This window comes from Ammodytes marinus (assembly GCF_949987685.1).
Source record: "Ammodytes marinus genome assembly, chromosome: 21".
Classification (NCBI taxonomy): Eukaryota; Metazoa; Chordata; class Actinopteri; order Uranoscopiformes; family Ammodytidae; genus Ammodytes; species Ammodytes marinus.
This window is the reverse complement of record NC_137225.1, coordinates 15,604,432-15,617,330: the sequence shown is the minus strand read 5'-3', so window position 1 is coordinate 15,617,330 and position 12,899 is coordinate 15,604,432.

Below are 12,899 nucleotides of genomic sequence, written 5' to 3'. Positions count from 1 at the left end.
TTTCTCTTCGAAAAAAAAAAGCTGTGGCTAATGTTCCAATGACATGAGCATGCTAATTAAAGTCAACATGCAGTATAAAGCCTCTAACTACCGTTCATTGTGTGTGCTGCTGTGTGAACAGTCAATTAAAACCCATGCACTGACAGATCCCTTGATTAACCCCAGAGAAACCTTCACCTACAAATTGCTCCATCACATCCACACTCACACACCAATTCAAACTCTGATACGCACAAAACAATAGTGAACACAGTATCACGCCCAAAGGGTTTGCACAGTAGCCAACGTGCTCCACCTCTTCGGGGGCAGAGTGCTTCCTTCCAACGTCTCTAAAGATCCTCTCCCGTAGAAGTGATTAAAGGGCAAACGCTGAAGAATTACCATCACAATGCGGCCATGTGATTATAATCGGGAAGCCGGGTCTTAACCACGGTGCTGCTTTTAGAGATAATGAGCAATGGGGAGGCGGGAGAAGCTGAACGACCACACCACACCGATCAGGATTTATCTGAGAAACACCTGCTCTCCCTCCTTACCTGGAGACAGCTCAACGGGGTTAAGCCCCCTCAAAATCCTGTATTTCCACAGAGAAAAAAATAATTATGCCAAGAAAATTATAGTTTTACTCAATTGGAAAGAGTGACTTTTTGCACTTTTTTTTTTAGCAAATTGCACACTTGCAGATAAGCTGTGCCTCTAAGACAAGCCTCACACATTCAATACTGTATCAGGAGATAGGATGCATAAGTAATGCTTTCTATATGCACGGTTTCAAGTACACCTTGTAGTTGTACCTCTGTAGACCCTCAGCACCTACGCTCCCTTTATTCTGTCAATCTGTTGGGCAATTAAGGCCCTAGGGTTGAGGGTTGACGGGAGCGATGCGCTGTGCGAGAAGTTGCATGTGAGGCAGAAGAGAGAGAAAGCAATGGAGATGGAGAGATGGTCACGTAAAAGCTTGATAACGCTTTTTCCTATAGGCTCAATTTCACACAGCATTAAATATTGTATGATTACATCCCATTTCAACTCGATCCGCCATAATGACTACTAATTATACACGTTTTTCTTTTAGGCAGGTAACTGAAACTTTGACAGAGAATACGTCACCAGATCCAAGACGAGCAGCAAATATAATTCATATTTTCTCATGTGTGCCCTTTCAGAAAACTTATAACATTTCCAGAGTCTGTGTTCCTATTGGGGTTCTTTTATCACACCCTCACAAGCACCTGGAAGCAACTGTAGACACACAATCCATCTTCCTGCTTAATGATAGGCTCCTCTGCTATCTAGCCTGCTTGCTCTCAGTTTTAATTTTCCCCATTCTACTTGTTTCCTCTCTCTGCCGGCTGATAAACTCTGCGCACGTGACTCCGGCGCCGAGCTACAGAGGGTTGCGAGCAATACTAAACTGGTCCCATGAAGGAATCACATTTTCTTGTCTTCTCAACAACATTTCTTAATTCTTCCCTCCCCAGTTCATTCTGTTTTGCAATCATGTGCACTTTATCCATGTGTCAGGCATGTCGTGGATTGATTGTTAAGAGATTATGAACAGGTTGGTGTTACTCCGAGGCGATATTGACCGCTTTGTAGCCATGTGGTTAGAAACGAGATTGGATTTAGAAGATTAGTTGTAAAAAATTGCTGAGAAGAGTTCATCCAGAGTTGGATGAGAAGATTGATACCACTACTTGATACCAATACCACCACAACATTGAGTAAGCTTAGCTTAGCATAAGATCTGGAAAGAGCGGGAAAGGGTTCTTCGCTCAAAATGTATCTGATTATATCTCTTTTGTTTATTTTGATATTAAAAAAACAAAAACAAAGCGGAAACTGAACTTAAAACTTTTGGTCAAGGCGCTTTATCAATCTTCCCGTCCAAATAATCAGCAAGAAAGTAAAGCCAACTTTTCCTCTAAATCTTTAAATTGTGTGACTGGTTGTGAGCTCCTGAATTTATAACACTTTCAATTTGTTGAGCAGGTTCTTCACCCTCGTTAAATCCATCAACTTCTTTAACTCACATTTTGTTACCTTATGTTCTCATATCTCACCAGGATGTTGTTGTTGTTACCTTCCAGCGGGCCAGCTGTTTCTCTTTATTTTCAGTCTTTATGCAAAACTAACCAAACCATCTGCTGGCCGTACTGTATTTTCATTGTTAGCACACTAATTAACGTGTAAGCAAGTTTTGGTAAAAGGTGTCCTATGTTTGGAGAGAGACTAGAAAACTGGAAGAAAAAACTAGCCTGTGTAAAGATATTGCTATCTCATTAATGGAGATGCTACAGTTTGTTTAATCACATTCAGAATACGTAATTTCTCATTTCTTCATCTAAACAAATCTAAAAAGATCATTGGTGGATTAAGTTACCTTCTGACAGAGCCAGGCTAGCTGTTTCCAGCCTTTATGCCAAGTTTAGCTTAACAGCTGCGGGTTGCTTCATATAGGTTAACGGACTTACAGACACGAGGGAGGTATGAATGTTCTCATCTCTAGCTCAGCAAGAAAACGTATAATTGTATTTTCAGTAATTAACAATCCCTTAATGTGTGTTACTGATACGTGAAACTGAATTTAAAGTACTTCTTCCCCTTAGAATCTAAATATATATTTTTCTCGTACCAATCCCATCTTTGTCAGGCATGTCTTTCCTTTTTTTCATATTGTGCTTTTCCTCTCCCCCACAGTACACTCTGGTTCCACAAGCAGCAGGCCCCTGCAAGTCGCCTGTTGTTCCTGTGAAACTTGTTAATTAAAGTTGCATATTAAAAGACCGCGGGGAGCAATGTTTTGTCTGACAGAAGTTTCTGTGCATGGGCCCCCAGTACAATTGCAAAGAAGCTAAACAGTGAATAAATTACTTAATGTGAACTAACACCTTCTGACTAGGAAAGTGAATGGTTTCTCTACTGCTCAACACGTCCCTTTGTTGTTATCTTTCTTTTCTTTTTTTGCTCTTGCCTTTTCCCCATTTCCCTTGGGTTGTGTTTCCTCCCTTCTCTGCTCTCCTCTCTGGCTGTTGATCTGCCAGCTGAATCAGGAGAGACGGAGCTTCTACTGGGGACTTAATGAGTAGCCTTCCTGATGTGTTGCAGAGGTGGTTTCCTCTCATCTTATTCCCAAGGCTGGACCAGCATAACTGGAGATTCATATGAAACAGAACAGAGGTTACATGCAAATTAGGTTAGAACTGTGTCTACTCTTTACAAATGGAGACAAATATTCATGCATGGAGCATGATCACGTGTGCACTCACACACATACTAAGCCTAGGCATACTCTGTAGCTTTCGTGCTGCAGGCGGTATTTCATCTCACCCAGCTGTTCTTTTGCCCCTTCAGCTAGCTCTGTGTCCGACCTCCCCATCTCCGCAAACAACAGCTCGACCCAGCTGGCTCACATCGGCAGCACCCACAACAATGCCCGAATGCAAAGTCACAGAGAACACATGGTAGTGAATCATCACAGACAAAACAAATATCTCTGAAAATAGCCAAAATAGACCTAAAGCGCTAGCAAAGATGTCCTCAGTGACCCGCGACAAATGTTACACTTTCATAGGTCAACTTCTGAGGCTGTTTCATAAAAACCTGTTCGACTGGTTAAAGTCCTATTCTTAGGTTTAGTTGTGTAAGTTAGACGGCTGCACAAAAAAACTTATTTGAGGTCACCTCAAAGACGTTTGAGACCTGTGTTTCCAAGCACAACACTTAGCTTGGCACAATATGTGGTTTTACAACAATGACCTTGAATAAGAAATATGGAGGATATGAGTCGACAAAAAACCCTTCCAAAATATAAACCTTTTTTAACTGTTTTACTATGGCTCCCCTTACTACCATGCAATCTCCTTTGTTCGGTTTCTTTGCTTTCTATGAAGGTAGCTGAGCAACTGTATTTCCTCAGAATAGCCTATATAAGATAGTTGAGACTCAGCAGCTGATGAATTCAGACATCTGTTGGATTTAAGTCATATTCAGGGTCTGCCGTTCAATAAAACACCAGCTGTGATGCAAAAATAAAAATAAGTCTCCTCCAGAAATTGTCTCAATTTGAGAAACCCTGACAACAGAGGTTGGTTTTGAATATGAAAGGTTTTACAGATACTGTTTTAACTAATTTTGTGTAGGCCTATTAATTGTATAAGCTTGTTTATTGTTGGCTTGTGCTTAGGTTTTTTTGTGGTAATTTTCTCTGATTTATACTGTATATACTTTTAGTTTTTTAGCAACTTCTACAAATCAAGTATAGCCTCCAAGAGCCCTGCTAGCTCCACTTTACACTGAGCTGAACTTGAGCACACTAGCGCTTTGAGCATATCACGCTTGCATCAGCATGCTCACACAATGATGCTGATGCTGAGCATGCTAGTGTTTAACAGTTAATAATCGTCTCAATTTAGGGTGTTAGCATGCTAATATTTGCTTATCGACACTAAAGACAAAGTGCAGCTCGGGCTGTTGGGATTGTCATACGTAGCAGGACAAGCAGGTACTAGGTCATAAAACAAAATATTGGACGAAATTGTAACCCTAACCCTTAACCGACCAACCATCAGACAGATATTGAGCCTTATCCCTATTGCTAAAGCAATTTTACAATACAATAATAATAACACTGCAAATGAATCTATCAAGAATGCCAACACTCAAAGTCATACTCTCAGAGGACATAGTGACATGTATGCATTATATCAGAAGGCAGCGTCTGCTTCGATTACCCATTGATTAGATTTCTGTCATCATCTTACGATGTCTTATAAATAGTGATGCAGATACCTTTGGGAAAAAATGCTAATTAAGGCTCCCTTGTGTACTTGAACAGAACAAGATGTTGCAGCAGCAGACTAAAGGCCACTGTTCAAAAGGCAAGTGGCCTCAGGGACCAACAGGCTGAAATAATAATATTCTGCTCCTGTTTCAGCTCCTGTACTTGGAATTATTTATATATATTTTACATGTATTTTGTGCATTTCTTTGTGCACTTTTCTTGATAAGCTTCTCTTTATTTGCTACAAACATTACCGGCTACAAACATTACAGGAACAACTACTATTATGTCACACACATTTTCAAAAAAACCTTATCTAACATGACTGAAATGACTCTGAAAGTCAAATTAACACTCACCACTGTGCACATGATTTCATACTCTAAATTATTTAGTGTCACATCAGGTCAGGGATGCAATTATACTTGAAGCAGGTGGGATACTTCTGATTGGACATGAGTTTACTGTGGCCCCATGTTATGCATTTTAAATGACTGGTTGTGCAGGTGGATGCACTTGAAAAACCCAATGCAAATGTTACTTTTTACATTTTTACACTCACATCAGCCCCATAATTCACTGCCAAATCTCCCAAGTGGGGCTGAGTAACTGAGGCGTGCTCAAGACTTGAGGTGTGAAGAGGTGGACGACAGCAGAGATTTGTGTCTGCGCTTGGCTGCCTCACAGCCTTTCCATCAACAGCATGGAAACGCTGGACTAACACCAGGGTTTCAGTGAGCATTTTCAGCTCCATCATTCACAAAAACCCACAAAATACGTTTTCTTAGAGCAAAAGGAGTATAGGTTGGTCCAGGTTCTATAGGCTGAATACATAGTACCCACAAATGGACATCCGTCTCTTGATTTAATCAAGACGCAAGGAAATTGCCTTCAAACTCAATGAATGTCACAGCATCCATTATATTGGCAGCATTAAAGCTGAGGTTGTGGATTTGGGGAGAAAATGGCAGTTGGGTTAGAGATTCGAATCCAAATACCTCAACCGCTCAACTTGTTCTCTTTGGTCCCTCCCCTATGGTCCCTCCCTGACACGCTCTACACCAACAACGTCTTGCCAAAGTGAATGGACAGTCCCAACAGCCAATAAGAACAGAGAATTGGAGCCTCACTGTGATTGGTCAGTGTACAGCTCATGTTAACTTTGACCAATCAGAAATCACATACCCCAGCTTTAATCACTCTACTGGTTTCCATGTACACACCCAGAACATATTTAGATTACTTAAATACCACTCCAGTCAAATATGCTACTGCTCTTGACTTTTTCCCCCCCATGCCTAGGGGCTAAATATGCAAAATGCAAAGAACTGGTTCGCAATGTAGGCACTGGCTAACCCCATACACTCAAAATGTCTTGGTGTATGGGGTACTTAGTTCCTTTATTTTTGTTATATAAATACCCATATCCAAGGAATAACATAAGGAGAGAAAAACATGTGGACTTATTTTCTAGCGAGTTGATTGGCGTGAGGCCTGCAAACTGTCCTGAGGCAACGACTTCATATGCAATTCTCAAAAAGGAGCAAGATGTGCTTTCAAAGATGTTTCTCTTGTTAAATTAACTTGTTTTTGCATTTAAAAACATTATAAACAACACATTTTTCAATGCAGAGTACTTTCACATGTTTTTATTGTATCCAGCAGATATCTTTAAGTGAAAAATGTGCACCATCATATGCAGAGTCAACTCTATATGTTGAGCAACAGATTTAAATCTGCTTTTTATGTTCCTTCATCTACAGATGAATCATTCTCTGCTAACTGCCATTTCCACTCATAAAGTCATAGAAGAAAGAAAACCCCCATATAAGCGCAGGAAGGCTTGTATTCCCCTCTACACTCCTTGTTCCACCCGCTCAAAAATTCACTCTTTTATATTGGTTTCCTGCTCCCTCAAAGAAGGTGGCTATCAACTATCTCAATCATATCCTCATTCCCACTTCTTTGCATTCAACATTCAATGGTTAATGAACGTCTAGCTAGTCCTACAAAAGAAAATAGGGAAAAGTATCTTTGTTTTCTAGTAACAAAGATAACCCCATCTGTGCTGTATCTTACATTTTAGCACCATAAAGAAATGATGCCACGCACACACGCCACAAAGAGGCTACTGCAACATTGGGCAATCCTCTCTTCGTTGGTGCCTTTAAGGCAGAGAAGACAAACCTTCACTGATGCCTCACTTATTCACTACGAGGAACAACAAGACCCTTGTGCGAATGCGATCATTATTTAATCAAGGCTCAGCCTGTATGCCCATCAGGATGTTGAGTCACACACTTGAGAATCAAAGCCTCTTAGCTGCCATTCCAATCCAATACTATTGATTTATGCCTGATTGATAGTTACATCATGGTTGATGTTCAGCCTCCTGCCAGTGTTGACGTACATGACTATGGTTGTACATGAAAAGACAGTTTAAAAGTCCAATATTTTCTGGATGTTCATTTACACTTTGTACTAAAATAAGGCATGAAGTCACACGTTTGATAAAGGCTGTGAATGAGGCAGTACACATAGTCACATTTTCCAGCAGTGTCATTTCTTGAAGCCCCATTTTTGTTCATGCAACCTCTGCAGGAGAATTTCTCGAAAAAATAGATGAGACCATGTTGCCAGAACAATAATTTATTTAGAAGTAACAAAAAACCATTGATGGCATCATCTCCTGTCAAACAACTGCCACTTAAGTCAGCTATAGACGTCAGTGGCAATCAAATATAACCGGTTTGAAGGTGAATGGTAAATTACGAGAAGACACATCCATCAATCATCCCTAGTTGTTTAAGAGGGGTTTCAAACTACGGTCTATTTAGAAATACTTGGCAGAAGCATCCTTGGATGTACAGTATCTACAGCTGTAAACACTTAATGCACAGCAAACCACTTCAGGCACACTCCCTGGGCTGTGAAGCAGTTGCACAGAACGTGTTCATTTCTAACCTAACGCTCCTATCCTTGACGCCTCTCTCCCTCCTTCCATTTTTAGCAAACAGCCGCCCAGACCTGAGATCACTCCGAATGAGGCGTTTGTTCCCCATTTTTCTTCGCACCTCGCACTGATGCTCATCAGCAGAAGGTCAAATCCTACATGGCCTTTTCATCCGTCCGCCGTCCCACTACACTGAACACAGCTGACCTTTCGTTCAACTTCCTGTGACCTCTAGGTCGGGCAGAAGAAAAAACGCCTGCTATAGCGAAAGACAGAAACGACAGAAGGAAAAGCTCATCTGACCTTCTGAATCACTTTGAATGAACCCCCACTTAACAAAAACGTTTGGAGCAGACTTTCCAAATGACTCTTATCCAGTAAATCCAGACAATTACATCCTCTCAGGGCTTGAGCTTCCTGGACACTAACAGCTACATTCATAATATGATAATCAAGCATTTGGGAAGTGAATCACTGCACAGATGGATCCTCACTCCCACAATTTAAAAGTGAAATGAGACTGTTGCCCTTGTGTGCTTGTTGTGTATATTGTTCTGTTTTTTTATTAGGTTTCACTAGGGCTGTCAAATTAACGCGTTAATTTCGATTAATTAATCACAGAAAAATTAACGCGATTAAAAAAATTAACGCAGATTAATCGCACTTCTATAATGCCTTTTGACCCGGTGCAAAAGTGGTGCGGAGCTGCACCTGTAGCTCGCCGGGCCGGGCGCGTGGGTTAAAGGGAGAAAGGTAAAGAGAGAAGCAAGGGAAAGGGGCCGACTCGAGGGCTCTATGGACGGTTTATGGGATGCATGAAGGTAGGAAGACATCTTACTTAATTCTCCGCAGTGTCCGTGCATTATGGGTGCAACAATGTAGGCTAGGTTCAAAACAGTGAGTAGGCCATATCTCTCAATCTTCCTCCAATTTTGTTTGCTAGCTGTCTAGCACCCGCCCCGTGTGTGTGTGTGTGTGTGTGTGTGTGTGTGTGTGTATGTGTGTGTGTGTGTGTGTGTATGTGCGTGTGTGTGTGTGTGTGTCAATATTTTTGCTTATGAGTAGGCTACGAAATGGTGGCAGTGCAGCGCTGTCTGTTGTGGGAGATGGAAAGTCGTAATTTTGTCTGCCTGTTTTTTTGAGAAAATTCGGCGCTAGTTCATGTATAAAGCTGGCTGAGGGGAGGAGACAGAAGTTACGAGAGACGGAGAGCGAGCGCGTGCGCGAGAGAGACAGAGAGAGAGAGACAGAGAAACAAACTGTAGGCTATACAGCTGTTTACAAACAGGTATAAAAGTGTCATATAAGTATGCGATTAATTTAGATTAATTAATCACAGAGCCTGTAATTAATTAGATTATTTTTTTTAATCGCTTGACAGCCCTAGGTTTCACAGATGTATGTCAGAAAAGGCTTTTATATATTAAACGTGTATATTTATATAATTTAAAGAATGTTGGACATTTTTATTACTGTTGAGTGCCTTTTTGCTGACTCAGAGGCAAGTAAAATCCAATAAAACTTGATTTAGGGCTAAATCAGCCAACCTTTACACTCTCTCCTGTAACTCTTTTTTCTTAGTCTTTCATCGAAATTGTGTGTACACGGGCAGTCGAATGTGTAGTTTCCTCCTTTATTGCTATCCTACATCAAGCATAGATATGGCCTAGATGTAGTCGAGGGGGGCCAGTTGTGGCGCACGCTCTGGCTGAAATATGACTTAACTGTTTCCTGGAAGTTGTGAAGAACCTTTTGAGTTATGTTGCAGGCATATCTGGTGTGTACAAAGTATACAAACACACACCATGGTGTTAAATCTGCTCCAGTACAACTACAAGAAAATAAAGGGTCTGCACACAGTGTTGCAATGTAATCCATACATCATGATAGTGTATGTGTGATCACAAGCTGGACGGAATGCAGTTAAAGAGGTGCACAGACCCAGAAAACAGGTGGAATATACTCACTTTCACAAAGGGGAAACTATTCTGCTTTTACTATATATATATATATATATATATATATCAAATCCCATGAAATTCACACATGACACCAGGGAGCAAGGTCATGACATAGGTTAACCGATAACTCTGGAGCATTTATCTACTCTGACCTTTTTTCTATATTTCAGCAGTGTATTTAACCTACACTTATACATTATGATGTGCGGATGTCCCTCCCTGATCAAATATTCACTTATAGGGCATCCGGCAGGGGGAGCCAATTTAAAAAACTGTTGGCTGATGATTTATGGTTATAAATGAATCATGAAGTACATCCGCAAGGTAACAAGGCGTTTGGCCTCCTGTTTAATGTGCGTTATTAATAGTGTTGAGAAGCCCTACTGCTCCTCGATGGCGATCAAAGGTTACAATGAGGACATAGGTGAGGACCGGGAGCTACTGAGGAAGTCGGCACTGTGCTTCTTTATGGTGTTGTTTCGCACTGGATGAAATGGAGGAGAACCTATAAAGGATAAGATGACATAATGGTGTTATATTGTGTTAAGACTAAGAGTAAAGTCAAGCGAGAGCAGCAGTCATGGATTATATGGGTCATGGATAATACAAGCTAATGAGAATTGATTCATAAAAGAACCCCCCAACGGCCCTACACCGAAGCATGACACTCAGACCAAAATATGTCAAATTATTACTATACTGTAAAGAGTGTCCTTACTGTTTGGTCATTTTAAGTCTCTTTGTTGACCCCTTCAAGTTTGTTTGTATCTGTTAGTTCTGTGTCTCTTTGTAGTCCTTTTTTAATGTTTCTGTAGATTTTTTTGTCTCTGTCAAGTCCATTTTGCACTTTGTATGTTTGTTTACTTTGTCCATGTGTTGCCTTGAGTCTTTTGGTTGTTGCTGTTGTCTCCTTGTAGTCAGTTTGCATCTCTTTCTAGATGTTTTTGGTCTGTTTTGTCTCTTTGGAATTGTTTTTCTCTTGGGGTTTTTGTTTTCCTCCTTCCCTCGGTTGTTGTTGTTCTGTGTTTGTTTTTATCTTTTAATTAGGGCTGTCAAATTAACGTGTTAATTTCGATTAATTAATCACAGAAAAATTAACGCAGATTAATCGCACTTCTATAATGCCCTTTGACCCGGTGCAAAAGTGGTGTGCAGCTGCACCGAGCTGCACCTGTAGCTTGCATACACAGCCCGCACGGGTGAAAGGGAGAAAAGTAAAGAGAGAAGCAGGGGAAAGGGCGGGGCCGAGGGCTCTATGGACGGTTTATGGGATGCTTCGGGCAAATAAGCATGAAGGTAGGAAGACATCTTACTTTATTCTCCGCAGTGTCTGTGCATTATTGATTTAGTGGGTGCAACAATGTAGGTTCAAAAGTATCTCTCAATCTTCCTCCGTGTGTCTCAATTTTGTTTGCTAGCTGTCTCGTCTCCCGCGTAAACGGACACCCGCCCAGTGTGTGTATGTGTGTGTGTGTCAATATTTTTGCCTATGAGTACGACGATGGTGAATGAATCGGCATAGGCATCTGTGGCAGTGCAGCGCTGTCTGTTGTGGAGACAGAGAGACGGAGAGCGAGAGAGAGAGAAACAAACTGTATATAGGCTATACAGCTGTTTATAAACAGGTATAAAAGTGTCATAAAAGTATGCGATTAATTTAGATTAATTAATCACAGAGCCTGTAATTAATTAGATTAATTTTTTTAATGGCTTGACAGCCCTACTTTTAATCCATCTCTTCTGTTGTTGTTTTGTATTTGTTTTGTGTCTCTATGTACATGTGTGATTGAATTTGTTACAACGTTAACAATCACAAACAGAAGATTCTAACGTAGTCATGTGACCCCCCCAGGTCTGTGCCTGATAGGCCGAGTCGAGTAATCCATCCATGGCTGTGGCCACTGTGGAACCTGGTCAAATCAATGATTCAATCTTCCATTGCATCACGGATACTTGCCTCAGTAAGTGACAAATACTGGCACTTCTACACTCCTGTAGTCTCTGGAAGCCCTGCTCTGACAACACAATGGATCACTAACACATTTCTATCCTGGTCATCATTTCCTCCACAGTAACACCACTGCAACTCACACCACCGGCCTTATGAGAGTTGCTTTTGTTATTTGAAGAGCAGAATTATTTTTCATTTGTGCTGCCACGCCAGCAGAAACAAATCTGCCGTGTGAAGTGTGAGATAAAAGTGAGGCTCACACAGCAAACTTGTCCAGGAAAGTAGAGTGAGGGAGAGAGAGAAAAGAAAGAGCGTGAATAGCACTCTCCATCTGTATAATTGGTTGAAATGAGCAATGAGGGCCACCTGCTGACTGTCATTCAGAGCTCTTTTACATGGAAATTGTACCCAAAGTCACTCAGAGTGCAGCAGAGAAAGAGACACACGCGAGCATAAGCATGAGCTAAAGACTACCTTTCAGTAATTTTTAAAAAATAACTCTTTTCAGGCAAAGGTTTACACACTGCCTTAAGTGGTATTTTCAAAACATTTTATTTTTCATATAAGCTTTGCTTTTGGTTTATACAGCAACAGCGGTATGTCATGGAACCTGATCCCAACTGTAAAAAAAAGAACTGCACATAACTGAGACAATAGCTATGCATCATACGTTTGTATTTATAAGTGCATTAATGAAATTAATTCTAACTGTTGCCACAACTTTAAAATAATATTTGTTATATACTATACTTTTTCTATATAACTAACGGGCATTGCTGTCAATTAGAATGGTTGATAAAATGTCACAGTGAGCTGGAAAAGGCAAATTCACCTTTTTGTACTAAAATGAGTCTGCATTAATAGTTTTAGTATTGCATGTGTGCACCGAGTAGGAAATAGTCAAACCTTGTGTGGATCTGTTGATGCTATACAATCACATTGTTCTCATTCCCACTGCCTTAGCTCTCAGCCTAACACACTCTAGCAATAAACTGTAAGCTGGGGTGTGTTTACACCCCCCACATCTGCTTTATGCTTATATATTTTCTATTTCAATGGGCTGTATCATTTTCTATTTCAATAGACTGTATCATCATTGTTGCAATCCCTGTGGTACTTTATGTTACGGGTCAAAATGTTAAGTACATGTCAGAAGGAATCATTTGTGCGAGTCATTAGGGGCAATTCCACTCAACAGTCATTAGCAAAAGCATCAAGGAGGTATAACTATTGAAATAACAATGAAATCAA